Raw genomic sequence first — 14,826 nt, 5'->3', positions numbered from 1 at the left:
ATGGCAGGCTGGGAAAAACGGTTCGTAATGACCGGACCACGACAGATGTCACATTATGAAAAGTTGTCAGCAGATTAGATTTGTGGAATATTATACTCTCTATGGTGGTATGTGGAATTTGTTTTACAGAGCCGGACACAATCCTTGTGTTAAAAATATTCTATGGAGTATTCGGAGAAGGAACCTGCCTTGCAATGCCGAAGACAATCTGCGCGCCGGACTCATCGTCATTGAAGACTGGTTCAGGGGCTACTGAGGGAGTCCTGGATTAGGGGGTCTTCGGACAGCCGGACTATATACTTTGGCCAGACTGTTGGACTATGAAGATACAAGATTGAAGACTTCGCCCCATGTCCAGATGTGACTCTCCTTTGCGTGGAAGGCAAGCTTGGTGATTCGGATATGTAGATCTCCTTCTCTGTAACCGACTCTGTGTAACCCTAGCCCTCTCCGGTGTCTATATAAACCGGAGGGTTTAGTCCGTAGGACAATGATACGTCTCCAACGTATCTATAATTTTTGATTGCTCCATGCTATATTATATACTGTTTTGGACTATACTGGGCTTTATTTTCCACTTTTATATTATTTTTGGGACTAACCTATTAACCGGAGGCCCAGCCCAGAATTGCTATTTTTTGCCTATTTCAGTGTTTCGGAGAAACAGAATATCAAACGGAGTCCAAAAGGAATGAAACCTTCGGAAACGTGATTTTCTCATCAGATAAGATCCAGGAGACTTGAACCCTCCATCAAGAAAGCCACGAGGCGGTCATGAGGGTGGAGGGCGCCCCCCTAGGGCGTGACCCCCTGCCTCGTGGGCCCTTCGAAGCTCCACCGACGTACTCCTTCCTCCTATATATACCTACGTACCCCCAAACGATCGGGGACGGAGCCAAAAACCTAATTCCACCTCCGCAACTTTCCGTATCCATGAGATCCCATCTTGGGGCCTGTTCCGGAGTTTCGCCGGAAGGGGCATCGATCACGGAGGGCTTATACATCATCATCCAAGCCCCTCCGATGAAGTGTGAGTAGTTTACTTCAGACCTACGGGTCCATAGTTATTAGCTAGATGGCTTCTTCTCTCTTTTTGGATCTCAATACAATGTTCTCCCCCTCTCTTGTGGAGATCTATTTGATGTAATCTTCTTTTTGCGGTGTGTTTGTTGAGATCGATGAATTGTGGATTTATGATCAAGTCTATCTATGAATAATATTTGAATCTTCTCTGAATTTTTTTATGTATGATTGGTTACCTTTGCAAGTCTCTTCGAATTATCAGTTTGGTTGGGCCTACTAGATTGGTTGTTCTTGCCATGGGAGAAGTGCTTAGCTTTGGGTTCGATCTTGCGGTGTCCTTTCCCAGTGACAGAAGGGGCAACAAGGCACGTATTGTATTGTTGCCATCTAGTTTTTTTTATCATATTGCATGAAACTATCCCTCTACATCATGTCATCTTGCTTAAGGCTTTACTCTGTTTTTAACTTAATACTCTAGATGCATGCTAGATAGCGGTCGATGAGTGGAGTAATAGTAGTAGGTGCAGGCAGGAGTCGGTCTACTTGTGTCAGACGTGATGCCTATATACATGATCATACCTAGATATTCTCATAACTATGCTCAATTCTGTCAATTGCTCAACAGTAATTTGTTCACCCACCGTATAATACTTATGCTCTTGAGAGAAGCCACTAGTGAAACCTATGGCCCCCGGGTCTCTTTCTCATCATATCAATCTTCATCACTTTATTATTTCTTTGCTTTTACTTTGCTTTTACTTTTTACTTTGCATCTCTATACCAAAAATACCAAAAATATTATTTATCATCTCTATCAGACCTCACTTTCGTAAGTGACCGTGAAGGGATTGACAACCCCTAAGCGTGTTGGTTGCGTTGAGCTATTGTTTTTGTGTAGGTACGAGGGACTCACGCGTAGCCTGCTACTGGATTGATACCTTAGTTCTCAAAAACTGAGGGAAATACTTACGCTACTTTGCTGCATCATCCTCTCCCCTTTGGGGAAATCCAACGTAGTGCTCAAGAGGTAGTAGACAACAACAATCAGAATCATAGGCTAGCTTCTAGGGTTTAGCCTCTACGCTCTCGTGGTAGATCAACTCTTGTAATACTCATATCATCAAGTGTAACACCCCGGATGTGACTTTCCCAATATGTATTCCAACTCTTGCCGTTTTCGGCCTTAAGTTATTTTATTTTCTTGGGTTCGGGTCTTTGTCTCCGTGTGTTGTTATCGTTGTCATGCATCTCTTATCATGTCATCATGTGCTTTGCATTTGCATACGTGTTCATCTCATGCATCCGAGCATTTTCCCCGTTGTCCGTTTTGCATTCCGGCGCTTCGTTCTCCTCCGGTGGTCATTTCTACCTTTTTTTGTGTGTGGGGATTAAACATTTCCGGATTGGACCGAGACTTGTCAAGCGGCCTTGGTTTACTACCGGTAGACCTCATGTCAAGTTTCGTATCATTTGGACTTCGTTTGATACTCCAACGGTTAACCGAGGGACCGAAAAGGCCTCGTGTGTGTTGCAGCCCAACACCCCTCCAAGTTGGCCCAAAACCCACCTAAACCCTCTCCATCATCTAGAGCATTCGATCACGATCGCGTGGCCGAAAACCGCACCTCATTTGGACTCTCCTAGCTCCCTCTACCTCTATAAATAGAACCCCCTTTTCCATTCCCGGATCTTCTCCTTCCCTAACCCTAAAAATCCGCTCCGTCGCCGGCCGGACATGTTCGCCGTCCGCCGGACAAACCCCGCCGTCGTCCCGCACCAATAGGAGGGCGCCAGGTGTCCCCGCCGTCCCTCTCTCTCCTCTGGCCCGGAGAGCCCGGATCGGGCCCTCCCGGCCCGCGCGCCTCCGCCGCCACCTACCGCGCCTCCCCGCCTCCTCGCGGCTCGCCGCCGACTGACGCCGCCACCGCGACGACCACCACCGCTGCCTCGCTCGGCGAGCTCCGGCGCCCTTCGCCGGCCGGCTCCGCCACCTCGCCATTGCCGCCCGAGGTCGCCGCGCCTCGTCCGCCGCTCCGCCGCCCGGGTCGTCGCCCCGGCCACCGGCGCCCGATGTCGCCGTCCTCCTCCTCCGGCCGCTGCGTCCATCGTCTCCAGCGAGCTCCTTCCCCGACGAACCTCGGGATCCGCGCCGGCTGGATCTGGATCCGAAATCTCGGTTGATTTTCTCCCGAAACCCTAGTTCATATGCTCCTGTTCATCGCATCGTAACTTTGCATCCGTAACTCTGTTTTGGGCATACAGCATATCAAAATGTTCGTCTCAGAGAGTACATCATTTCATCTCATTTCACCATTTTCATTTGAGTTCATATTGATGCCCTAAATGCTGTCGGAAGAGTGCTACTTGAGATAATTGTCAGATCTGCTGCTCCATTTAGCTATTTGTCATTTTTGCCATGATTATTGTGTGCATGATATGCCCATGAGCTCTACATATGTTTTGTTAAGGGTTTTGCCATGTTTCCAGAGGTGCAACTCATGTATTTTTGTGATGTGTGTGGTGTCTAGAACAAGCTTGCAAAGTGAGGCACTTGGTAATTCTGATTTCAGGGACTTAGCATTTCCACTAAGTCCTTGAGCTGTTTATCTCATATTGCCATATGTTCATGTTGTTTACTAGTGATCCGTGCCTCTTTTGAGGATGATCAGTAAGGATGTTTTGTTAATCGTGTAGTGCTCTATCCATCCATGTCTTTGTTTGCAATTATGGAGCACCCTAGCTTGAGTCAATCGAGCTCTACTTTTGTCATTTCGTGAATCTGGGCAGATTGTCTACTTGTTAGCGATTTGCCGATGATGTTGTAGTTGATCCGTGCATGCTATGGTATTCTTCTTGCCATGTCTAGCTTGCATTTTGTGTATTATTGATGTGTGTATGCTTATATTATCATGAATTGCTCCGTAGTGAGTGCATCGAGCTCGTAAACATGCCTACTTGATATCTGTTTCAGTATGCTCCAGTTTTCACTAAGTCTGAGAACTGATTATGTTTTTGCCATGTTCACATGCTTGCAAATGTATTTTCTGATCCCTTTTGGCTCAAGGTCACTAAGGGACTTTTGTTAACCTCTTTGATTAGCTCCATGCCATGCTTTAATTTTCCATGTTCAGGTCCTGTAGCATATAGTTTTGTTGCTCTGAAGAGTGCTATCTGATCTGAAATTCCAGACAAGTGTTAATTTCACTAAGTTTGAGATCTGTTTGCCATATGCATTTTTGCCATGCTTGTTTGAACCTGTTAATGGATGAATTGGCCGTAGCTCAGTGCTAGACTTTTGTTAAGCATCTTGTATGCATCCCTGCCATGTATTTTTATGCCATGTTTGGGTGCTGTAGCATGTTCATCTTGTTGCATTTAGATGTCCACTTGCTGTAAATCGCAGAACGTGGTCATATTTGAATTGCTTGCCATTTCCAAACCGTAACTCTGATTCCGGTGTTCTTTATATCGTTTTCAAGCGATTTCATCTCATCTTTCCAGTGGCACACTTGGATTTCCAAGTTGGGTCTAGGTTCATGCATCCCTTGTCAAATCTTGCATATGCATCCCGCATCGCATCCCGCATAGCATATCATCCTTGCATCATATTGTTTGAGCTTTGCACGTGGTTGATTGTGTTCCATTTGCTTGTTTGTATTGTTTGGGTAGAGCCGGGAGACGAGTTCGCTAACGAGGAGCCCGTTGAGTTTGCTTTCGAGGATCCAGTCAACTCTGACAACTTTGCATGCAAGATGATCATACCCTCGAAATCACTACTATCTTTGATATGCTAGATGCTCGCTCTTTTGCTATGCCTATGCTACAATGCCTACCACTTACTTTCAAGCCTCCCAAATTGCCATGTCAAACCCCTAACCCACCATGTCCTAGCAAACCATTGATTGGCTATGTTACCGCTTTGCTCAGCCCCTCTTATAGCGTTGCTAGTTGCAGGTGAAGATTTGGAGCCCGTTCCTTGTTGGAACATTATTTACTTGTTGGGATATCATTATATTATCTTGTTATCTTAATGCATCTATATACTTGGTAAAGGGTGGAAGGCTCGGCCTCTCGCCTAGTGTTTTGTTCCACTCTTGCCGCCCTAGTTTCCGTCATATCGGTGTTATGTTCCCGGATTTGTGCGTTCCTTACGCGGTTGGGTTATAATGGGAACCCCTTGATAGTTCGCCTTGATTAATGCTTTTCCAGCAATGCCCAACCTTGGTCTTACCATTTGCCACCTAGCCTCTTTTCCCTTGGGTTTCCGGAGCCCGAGGGTCATCTTTTTTTAAACCCCCCCGGGCCAGTGCTCCTCTGAGTGTTGGTCCAACCGAGCGATGTCCGGGGCTACCAGGGGCAACTCTGGGCTGGCCTATCTGACGTCTGGCTCATGTGAGTGTGCCCTGAGAACGAGATATGTGCAGCTCCTATCGGGATTTGTCGGCACATTCGGGCGGTGTTGCTGGTCTTGTTTTAACCTGTCGAAGTGTCTTGAAGAACCGAGGTACCGAGTCTGATCGGAACGTCTCGGGAGGAGGTCTATTCCTTCGTGGACCGTGAGAGCTTGTCATGGGCTAAGTTGGGACTCCCTGCAGGGATTTGAACTTTCGAAAGCCGTGCCTGCGGTTATGGGAAGATGGGAATTTGTTAATGTCCGATTGTAGATCACTTGAACCTTAACTTAATTAAAATGAATCAACTGAGTATGTTACCGTGATGGCCTCTTCTCGGCGGAGTCCGGGAAGTGGACACGGTGTTGGAGTAATGCTTGCGCAGGTTGTCCTCTAGTTTCTCGCTCGCGCTTTGCCTCCTCTTCTCGCTCTCTTTTGCGAACAGGTTAGCCACCATATATGCTAGTCGCTTGCTGCAGCTCCACATATTTACCTTACCTTACCTATAAGCTTAAATAGTCTTGATCACGAGGGTGCGAGATTGCTGAGTCCCTGTAGCTCACAGATTACTTCCCAACCAGATGCAGGGCCTGATGATTCCGCTCCAGTTGACACGCTTGAGCTCAAGTGGGAGTTCGACAAGGACTCTCAACGATACTACGTGTCTTTCCCTGATGATCAGTAGTGGTGCCCAGTTGGGGTGATCGGGATCGTGTCGCATGTTGGGTTATCTTATATTTTGGCGCCGTAGTCAGGCCATGAGTGTTTGTATGATGTAATGTTATTTATGTACTTGATTGACGTGGCGAGTGTAAGCCAACTATGTTATCTCCCCTTTTATTATCTATATTACATGGGAGGTTGTGAAGATTGCCTAACTTGCGACATATGCCTTCAATGTGATTATGCCTCTAAGTCGTGCCTCGACACGTGGGAGATATAGTCGCATCGAGGGTGTTACAAGTTGGTAATCAGAGCCTTCCCCGACCTTAGGAGCCCCATTGCTTGATCGTTATTAGCGGCCGAGTTGTGTCTAGAAAAATGTTTTGAGTCATTTAGGAATTATATATCGGAGAGTTTAGGAATTCTTTTTACTCCCCAGTCTCCTCATCGCTCTGGTAAGGCATCCTGACGTAGAGTTTTGACTCTTCTCTTCTCAAATTTCACTAAAAAAAAATTTAGGATCACGCGGGTATCTTGGAATCGTTCCCATGGTTTTATGACGAGAACATTGTCTTGGTGCCTCCTGTCAGGGGTTTTGTGGAAGTGTCCCGGGGAGTTGAGCTCTGAGGTGTTGTCGTCATAATTTTCTCGTTGCAGTTCTGGAATACCTGAGTTTAGTACGCCGACATCGAAATTCTCTTTTATGCAGTTCGTTGGTGAGATAACCTCGACGCCACCCAGTACTGGGGCGGGAGTTCGGGAGTATCGCCATAACTTGTATAACAGATGCTTTTCGAAGGTTAAGGTAGATGGTTTCCGAAATTTTTCTCGGTTATGTGTTGAAGGATGGATACAGCTGGATGTAGGATTTGCTAGATTTGGCTGAGATATTATGCTTCCCCTGTATCCCCAACACCTGATTGCATAACCGGAAAGGTTCGAGAGTTTCATAGGTGGGAATTCAAGTAGCTCTAGCTCTTCTTCCACGGATATTTGGTTTGAGATTGGAATTTCTTACCGAGTATTCGTTCTTGATCCGTACCTTGTTGATTTGTTTCTCTACCTAAATTCTAAGTGGCTTCTCAATTTATGGATATGTGACCATTTCAAGAGGAATGCATTCGTTCATTTTGTTCAGATGTGAAGACTATATGTTGCAATTTTCATTCCGTTGGATTCAGCTTCATTTTATCTGTCTATGTGCTAACGGTGGTCAACCTCTTCAGGATGGCTCCCGCTAAGAGCACCAGTCAGAATCAGAATCAGGATCCGCCACCACCTCCACCTCCTCCGGAGGCATGGCAAGCTGTGATGGCCGCAACCAATGCAAACACACAGTTGATCATGCAAATTCTTCAAGAGCGCAATCAAGGCAACCAAGGGAACCAAGGCAACAATCAGAATCATTTTGTTACACTCAACCAGTTCCTTGCTAACGGGCCAAAGACTTTCAGCAATTGTGTTGAGGAAACCGATGCTGATGATTGGCTCGTGGATCTGTGCAAGCATTTCGAGTGCAGTAACGTCAGGCCTGAGGACTTCGTCAAGTTCGCTTCCTTCCAACTCAAAGATCAAGCTGCAGAATGGTTCCAGCAATACAAGGATTCCAGAGGTGGATGTGTTATTACCTGGGATGAATTCCGTCAAGACTTCAAAGTTCATCATATCCAGAGCGTGGTTGAAAGCAAGCGTGAGGAATTCCGCAACCTGAAGCAAGGCTCTTTGTCTATCTATGACTACAACAAGTTGTTTCAGAAGCTCGCCCGCTTTGCCAAGCAGGACGTCCCTGATGAGAAGAGCATGATATACCAGTTCAGGGGTGGTCTCAGAGAAGAAATTCAGCTAGCTCTTGTTCTCTTCGAGCCCTTGAGGTACGATGAGTTCTACAACATGGCATTGAAGCAAGAGGCCGCTCAACTGAGGTGTGATGCTTCCAAGAAGCGAGGCAGAGATGCTACTCCTTCTTCCTCTACTCAAGTGGCCAAGCAGCAGAAGTATTGGCTTCCTCCTCCTCCGTTTCGTCAGCCGTATCAGCAGAAGAGCAAAGGTGGCAGTGGATCTTCCCACCCACCCAACCCTGGCTTTCAGAACAAGACTTCGTCTCAAGCTCCAAGATCAAGTGCTCCGTATCACCGTCCACTTTCAAAGGTCACGTGCAACAAGTGCCAACAGAAGGGTCACTATGCCAACAAGTGTCTCAATCAGAGGCGTCTTCCTCCTCCTCCTCCTGTGAGATCGGCAAGTTCAGCTATGGTCAAGCATAACACCAAGTCTGCCAAGGTCAACTTGATGAATGCAGCTCAGGCAGAGGACTCGTCAGATGTCATCATGGGTAATCTTCCTGTTAATGATATTCCTGCCAAAGTTATTTTTGACACTGGTGCATCGCATTGTTTCATCTTGAGACCATTTGTTTCTAAGCATGAGTTGCCTTTACAAGATTTGCCTAAACAGTTATCTGTTGTTTCTCCAGGTAAATTCATGAATGCAAGCGCTATGGCCCCGGATGTTACTATCACGTTGGGCGATTACAAGTTTCTCTCTTCTCCGGTGGTTCTTGGTAACTCGGATATTGATCTTATTCTCAGAATGGATTGGCTTTCTAAGCACAAGGCGCATCTTGATTATGCAGCCAGACAGATTCAATTGACTCATTCGTCTGAGGATGTAATTGTCTTTGCCGCTCGTGATAATACCATCCGTCTATTTTCTCTCAATGAGAAGGGTGAACTGGATGCTATCTCGCAAATTCCAATCGTTTGCGAATATCAAGACATCTTTCCAGAAGAGCTCCCAGGAATGCCTCCGCACCGGCCAGTTGAATTCATCATTGATCTTGAGCCTGGCACGGAACCTGTGTGCAAGCGTCCTTACAAGCTCGGACCTGAAGAGTTGAAGGAGATGAAGAAGCAACTCGATATTCAAGAGAGAATGGGCCTCATACGACCTAGTTCTTCTCCGTGGGGTTGTGGTGTTCTTTTTGTGAAGAAGAAGGATGGAACGGACCGACTTTGTGTTGATTACCGTCCATTGAACAAGAAGACCATCAAGAACAAATACCCACTTCCCAACATCAACGAGCTGTTCAAACAACTCAAAGGTGCCCAAGTATTCTCCAAGCTTGATCTCCGTATGGGTTATCATCAGATTCGAATTCGTGAACAAGATATTCCCAAGACGGCCTTCAGGACAAGCTATGGTTCATATGAATACACTGTCATGTCTTTTGGCCTCGTCAACGCTCCTCCGACTTTCTCTCGCATGATGAACTTCATCTTCAACGCCTACACCAATGACTTCGTTTTGGTCTATCTCGACGACATTCTGGTTTTCTCGAAGAACAAGGAAGATCATGCCAAGCACTTGCGTTTGGTACTCGACAAGCTGAGGGAACACAAGTTCTACGCCAAGTTCTCCAAGTGCGAATTTTGGCTCGATGAGGTTCTTTATCTTGGTCATATCATCTCTGCCAAGGGCATTGCCGTGAATCCTGAGAAGGTGTCTGCAATTGTGAATTGGGAACCTCCTCAGAACGTGAAGCAACTCCGTAGCTTCCTCGGTCTCGCAAGCTACTGTCGAAGATCCGTTGAAAACTTTTCTAAGATCGCGAAGCCTCTCTCAAATCTTCTCCAGAAGCACGTCAAGTACGTTTGGTCTCCGGAGTGTGACATTGCTTTCAACACTTTGAAAGAGAAATTGATCACTGCTCCAGTTCTGACTCCGCCTGATGAATCCAAGCCGTACGAAGTCTTTTGTGATGCCTCTCTCCAAGGCCTTGGCGCAGTGTTGATGCAAGAGAAGAAAGTTGTTGCTTATACCTCTCGCCAGTTGAAGCCCAATGAGAAGAACTACCCCACTCATGATCTCGAGTTGGCGGCAGTTGTGCATGCTCTTTTGACTTGGAGACATCTCTTATTGGGAAGAAAAGTGGACATTTTCACTGATCACAAGAGTCTCAAGTACATCTTCACTCAGCCTAATCTCAACCTCAGGCAAACTCGATGGGTCGAAATGATTCAAGAGTATAATCTGAGTATCGAGTATACTCCAAGCAAGGCCAATGTGATTGCTGACGCATTGAGAAGGAAAGCTTATTGAAACAGCCTGATTCTTAAGCCTTATCAACCCGAGCTTTGTGAAGCTTTCCGCAAACTTAATCTGCAAGTTGTTCCTCAAGGTTTCCTCGCCAACCTTCAAGTCTCTCCTACCTTGGAAGACCAGATTTGCCAAGCCCAGCTTCTTGATGCTATGGTGAAAAAGGTGAAGATTGGGATTGCCAAGAGTCAACCCAAGTACAAGTGCTACCGCCTTGATGACAAGGATACTCTCTTCTTCGAGGATCGTATTGTTGTGCCCAAAGGTGAACTTCGTAAAGTGATCATGAACGAGGCTCACAATTCTCTCCTCTCCATCCACCCTGGGAGCACGAAGATGTATCAGGACCTCAAGCAGGCTTATTGGTGGACTCGAATGAAGCGCGAGATCGCTCAGTTCATGAATGAGTGTGATGTCTGCAGAAGAGTGAAGGCAGAACACCAAAGACCAGCGGGTCTCCTCCAACCTCTTGCCATTCCAGAATGGAAGTTTGACCACATTGAGATGGACTTCGTGACTGGGTTTCCAAAGTCCAAGCGTGGCAATGATGCTATATTCGTTGTCATCGACAAACTCACCAAAGTGGCTCACTTTCTGCCTATCAAAGAGTCAATCACTGCAGCTCAATTGGCGGAACTCTATACCTCTCGAATTGTCTCTCTGCATGGTATTCCACAAGTGATCTCTTCAGACCATGGCAGCATCTTTACCTCCAAGTTTTGGGATTCTTTTCAGAAGGCCATGGGCACCAACATCCGAGTCAGCACAGCTTTCCATCCTCAAACTAGCGGTCAAGTCGAGCGTGTCAATCAGATTCTTGAAGATATGCTCAGGGCTTGTGTGATCTCCTTCGGCATGAAGTGGGAGGATTGTCTTCCATATGTTGAATTCTCCTACAACAACAGTTTTCAAGCAAGTTCGGGCAAGGCCCCATTTGAAATTCTGTATGGCAGGAAGTGCCGTACCCCTCTCAATTGGTCTGAAACCGGTGAACGTCAGCTTTTGGGTAACGACTTAATCACAGAGGCAGAGGAAATGTGCAAAGTCATTTGAGATAACCTCAAAGCAGCCCAATCCCGTCAGAAGAGCTACTATGATAGTAAGCACCGTGATTTGGCCTTTAAGATCGGAGATCATGTTTACCTCCGCGTCTCTCCAATGAAAGGTACTCGCCGCTTCGGTATCAAAGGCAAGCTTGCCCCCAGATACGTGGGACCTTTCAAGATTGTCAGCAAGAGAGGCGATCTTGCCTATCAACTCGAGCTTCCTTCAAACTTTGCAAATGTTCATGATGTGTTCCATGTCTCTCAGCTCCGAAAGTGCTTCAAGACTCCTGACCGCACCGTCAACTTCGAGGACATTGAGCTCCAAGAAGATCTCTCCTATCGTGAGCACCCAGTTGCTATTCTAGAAGAGACTGAACGCAAGACTCACAACAAGTCAATCAAATTCCTCAAAGTCAAGTGGTCACACCATTCCGACCGTGAAGCTACCTAGGAACGCGAGGATCACCTCCATTCTCAGTACCCGGCGTTCTTTCAGTCCTAGATCTCGGGACGAGATCCTTTCATAGTGGTGGAGTGTTGTAACACCCCGGATGTGACTTTCCCAATATGTATTCCAACTCTTGCCGTTTCCGGCCTTAAGTTATTTTATTTTCTCGGGTTCGGGTCTTTGTCTCCATGTGTTGTTATCATTGTCATGCATCTCTTATCATGTCATCATGTGCTTTGCATTTGCATACGTGTTCATCTCATGCATCCAAGCATTTTCCCCGTTGTCCGTTTTGCATTCCGGCGCTTCGTTCTCCTCCGGTGGTCATTTCTACCTTTCTTTCATGTGTGGGGATTAAACATTTCCGGATTGGACCGAGACTTGTCAAGCGGCCTTGGTTTACTACCGGTAGACCGCCTGTCAAGTTTCGTATCATTTGGACTTCGTTTGATACTCCAACGGTTAACCGAGGGACCGAAAAGGCCTCGTGTGTGTTGCAGCCCAACACCCCTCCAAGTTGGCCCAAAACCCACCTAAACCCTCTCCATCATCTAGAGCGTTCGATCACGATCGCGTGGCCGAAAACCGCACCTCATTTGGACTCTCCTAGCTCCCTCTACCTCTATAAATAGAACCCCCTTTTCCATTCCCGGATCTTCTCCTTCCCTAACCCTAAAAATCCGCTCCGTCGCCGGCCGGACATGTTCGCCGTCCGCCGGACAAACCCCGCCGTCGTCCCGCACCAATAGGAGGGCGCCAGGTGTCCCCGCCGTCTCTCTCTCTCTCCTCCGGCCTGGAGAGCCCGGATCGGGCCCTCCCGGCCCGCGCACCTCCGCCGCCACCTACCGCGCCTCCCCGCCTCCTCGCGGCTCGCCGCTGACTGCCGCCGCCACCGCGACGACCACCACCGCCGCCTCGCTCGGCGAGCTCCGGCACCCTTCGCCGGCCGGCTCCGCCGCCTCGCCATCGCCGCCCGAGGTCACCGCGCCTCGTCCGCCGCTCCGCCGCCCGGGTCGTCGCCCCGGCCACCGGCGCCCGACGCCGCCGTCCTCCTCCTCCGGCCGCTGCGTCCATCGTCTCCAGCGAGCTCCTTCCCCGACGAACCTCGGGATCCGCGCCAGCTGGATCTGGATCCGAAATCTCGGTTGACTTTCTCCCGAAACCTAGTTCATATGCTCCTGTTCATTGCATCGTAACTTTGCATCCGTAACTCCGTTTTGGGCATATAGCATATCAATATGTTCGTCTCAGAGAGTACATCATTTCATCTCATTGCATCATTTTCATTTGAGTTCATCTTGATGCCCGAAATGCTGTTGGAAGAGTGCTACTTGAGATAATTGTCAGATCTGCTGCTCCATTTAGCTATTTGTCATTTTTGCCATGATTATTGTGTGCATGATATGCCCATGAGCTCTACATATGTTTTGTTAAGGGTTTTGCCATGTTTCCAGAGGTGCAACGCATGTATTTTTGTGATGTGTGTGGTGTCTAGCACAAGCTTGCAAAGTGAGGCACTTGGTAATTCTGATTTCAGGGACTTAGCATTTCCACTAAGTCCTTGAGCTGTTTATCTCATATTGCCATATGTTCATGTTGTTTACTAGTGATCCGTGCCTCTTTTGAGGATGATCAGTAAGGATGTTTTGTTAATCGTGTAGTGCTCTATCCATCCATGTCTTTGTTTGCAATTATGGAGCACCCTAGCTTGAGTCAATCGAGCTCTACTTTTGTCATTTCGTGAATCTGGGCAGATTGTCTACTTGTTAGCGATTTGCCGATGATGTTGTAGTTGATCCGTGCATGCTATGGTATTCTTCTTGCCATGTCTAGCTTGCATTTTGTGTATTATTGATGTGTGTATGCTTATATTATCATGAATTGCTCCGTAGTGAGTGCATCGAGCTCGTAAACATGCCTACTTGATATCTGTTTCAGTATGCTCCAGTTTTCACTAAGTCTGAGAACTGATTATGTTTTTGCCATGTTCACATGCTTGCAAATGTATTTTCTGATCCCTTTTGGCTCAAGGTCACTAAGGGACTTTTGTTAACCTCTTTGATTAGCTCCATGCCATGCTTTAATTTTCCATGTTCAGGTCCTGTAGCATATAGTTTTGTTGCTCTGAAGAGTGCTATCTGATCTGAAATTCCAGACAAGTGTTAATTTCACTAAGTTTGAGATCTGTTTGCCATATGCATTTTTGCCATGCTTGTTTGAACCTGTTAATGGATGAATTGGCCGTAGCTCAGTGCTAGACTTTTGTTAAGCATCTTGTATGCATCCCTGCCATGTATTTTTATGCCATGTTTGGGTGCTGTAGCATGTTCATCTTGTTGCATTTAGATGTCCACTTGCTGTAAATCGCAGAACGTGGTCATATTTGAATTGCTTGCCATTTCCAAACCGTAACTCTGATTCCGGTGTTCTTTATATCATTTTCAAGCGATTTCATCTCATCTTTCCAGTGTCACACTTGGATTTACAAGTTGGGGCCAGGTTCATGCATCCCTTGTCAAATCTTGCATATGCATCCCGCATCGCATCCCGCATAGCATATCATCCTTGCATCATATTGTTTGAGCTTTGCACGTGGTTGATTGTGTTCCGTTTGCTTGTTTGTCTTGTTTGGGTAGAGCCGGGAGATGAGTTCGCTAACGAGGAGCCCGTTGAGTTTGCTTTCGAGGATCCAGTCAACTCTGACAACTTTGCAGGCAAGATGATCATACCCTCGAAATCACTACTATCTTTGCTATGCTAGATGCTCGCTCTTTTGCTATGCCTATGCTACGATGCCTACCACTTGCTTTCAAGCCTCCCAAATTGCCATGTCAAACCCCTAACCCACCATGTCCTAGCAAACCGTTGATTGGCTATGTTACCGCTTTGCTCAGCCCCTCTTATAGCGTTGCTAGTTGCAGGTGAAGATTTGGAGCCCGTTCCTTGTTGGAACATTATTTACTTGTTGGGATATCATTATATTATCTTGTTATCTTAATGCATCTATATACTTGGTAAAGGGTGGAAGGCTCGGCCTCTCGCCTAGTGTTTTGTTCCACTCTTGCCGCCCTAGTTTCCGTCATATCGCTGTTATGTTCCCGGATTTTTGCGTTCCTTACGCGGTTGGGTTATAATGGGAACCCCTTGATAGTTCGCCTTG

Source organism: Triticum urartu, chromosome 6A, assembly GCF_056163025.1.
Source record: "Triticum urartu cultivar PI428250 chromosome 6A, HENAU_Tu73, whole genome shotgun sequence".
Lineage (NCBI taxonomy): Eukaryota > Viridiplantae > Streptophyta > Magnoliopsida > Poales > Poaceae > Triticum > Triticum urartu.
The sequence above is the reverse complement of the archived record's forward strand: the minus strand, read 5'-3'. Positions refer to the sequence as shown.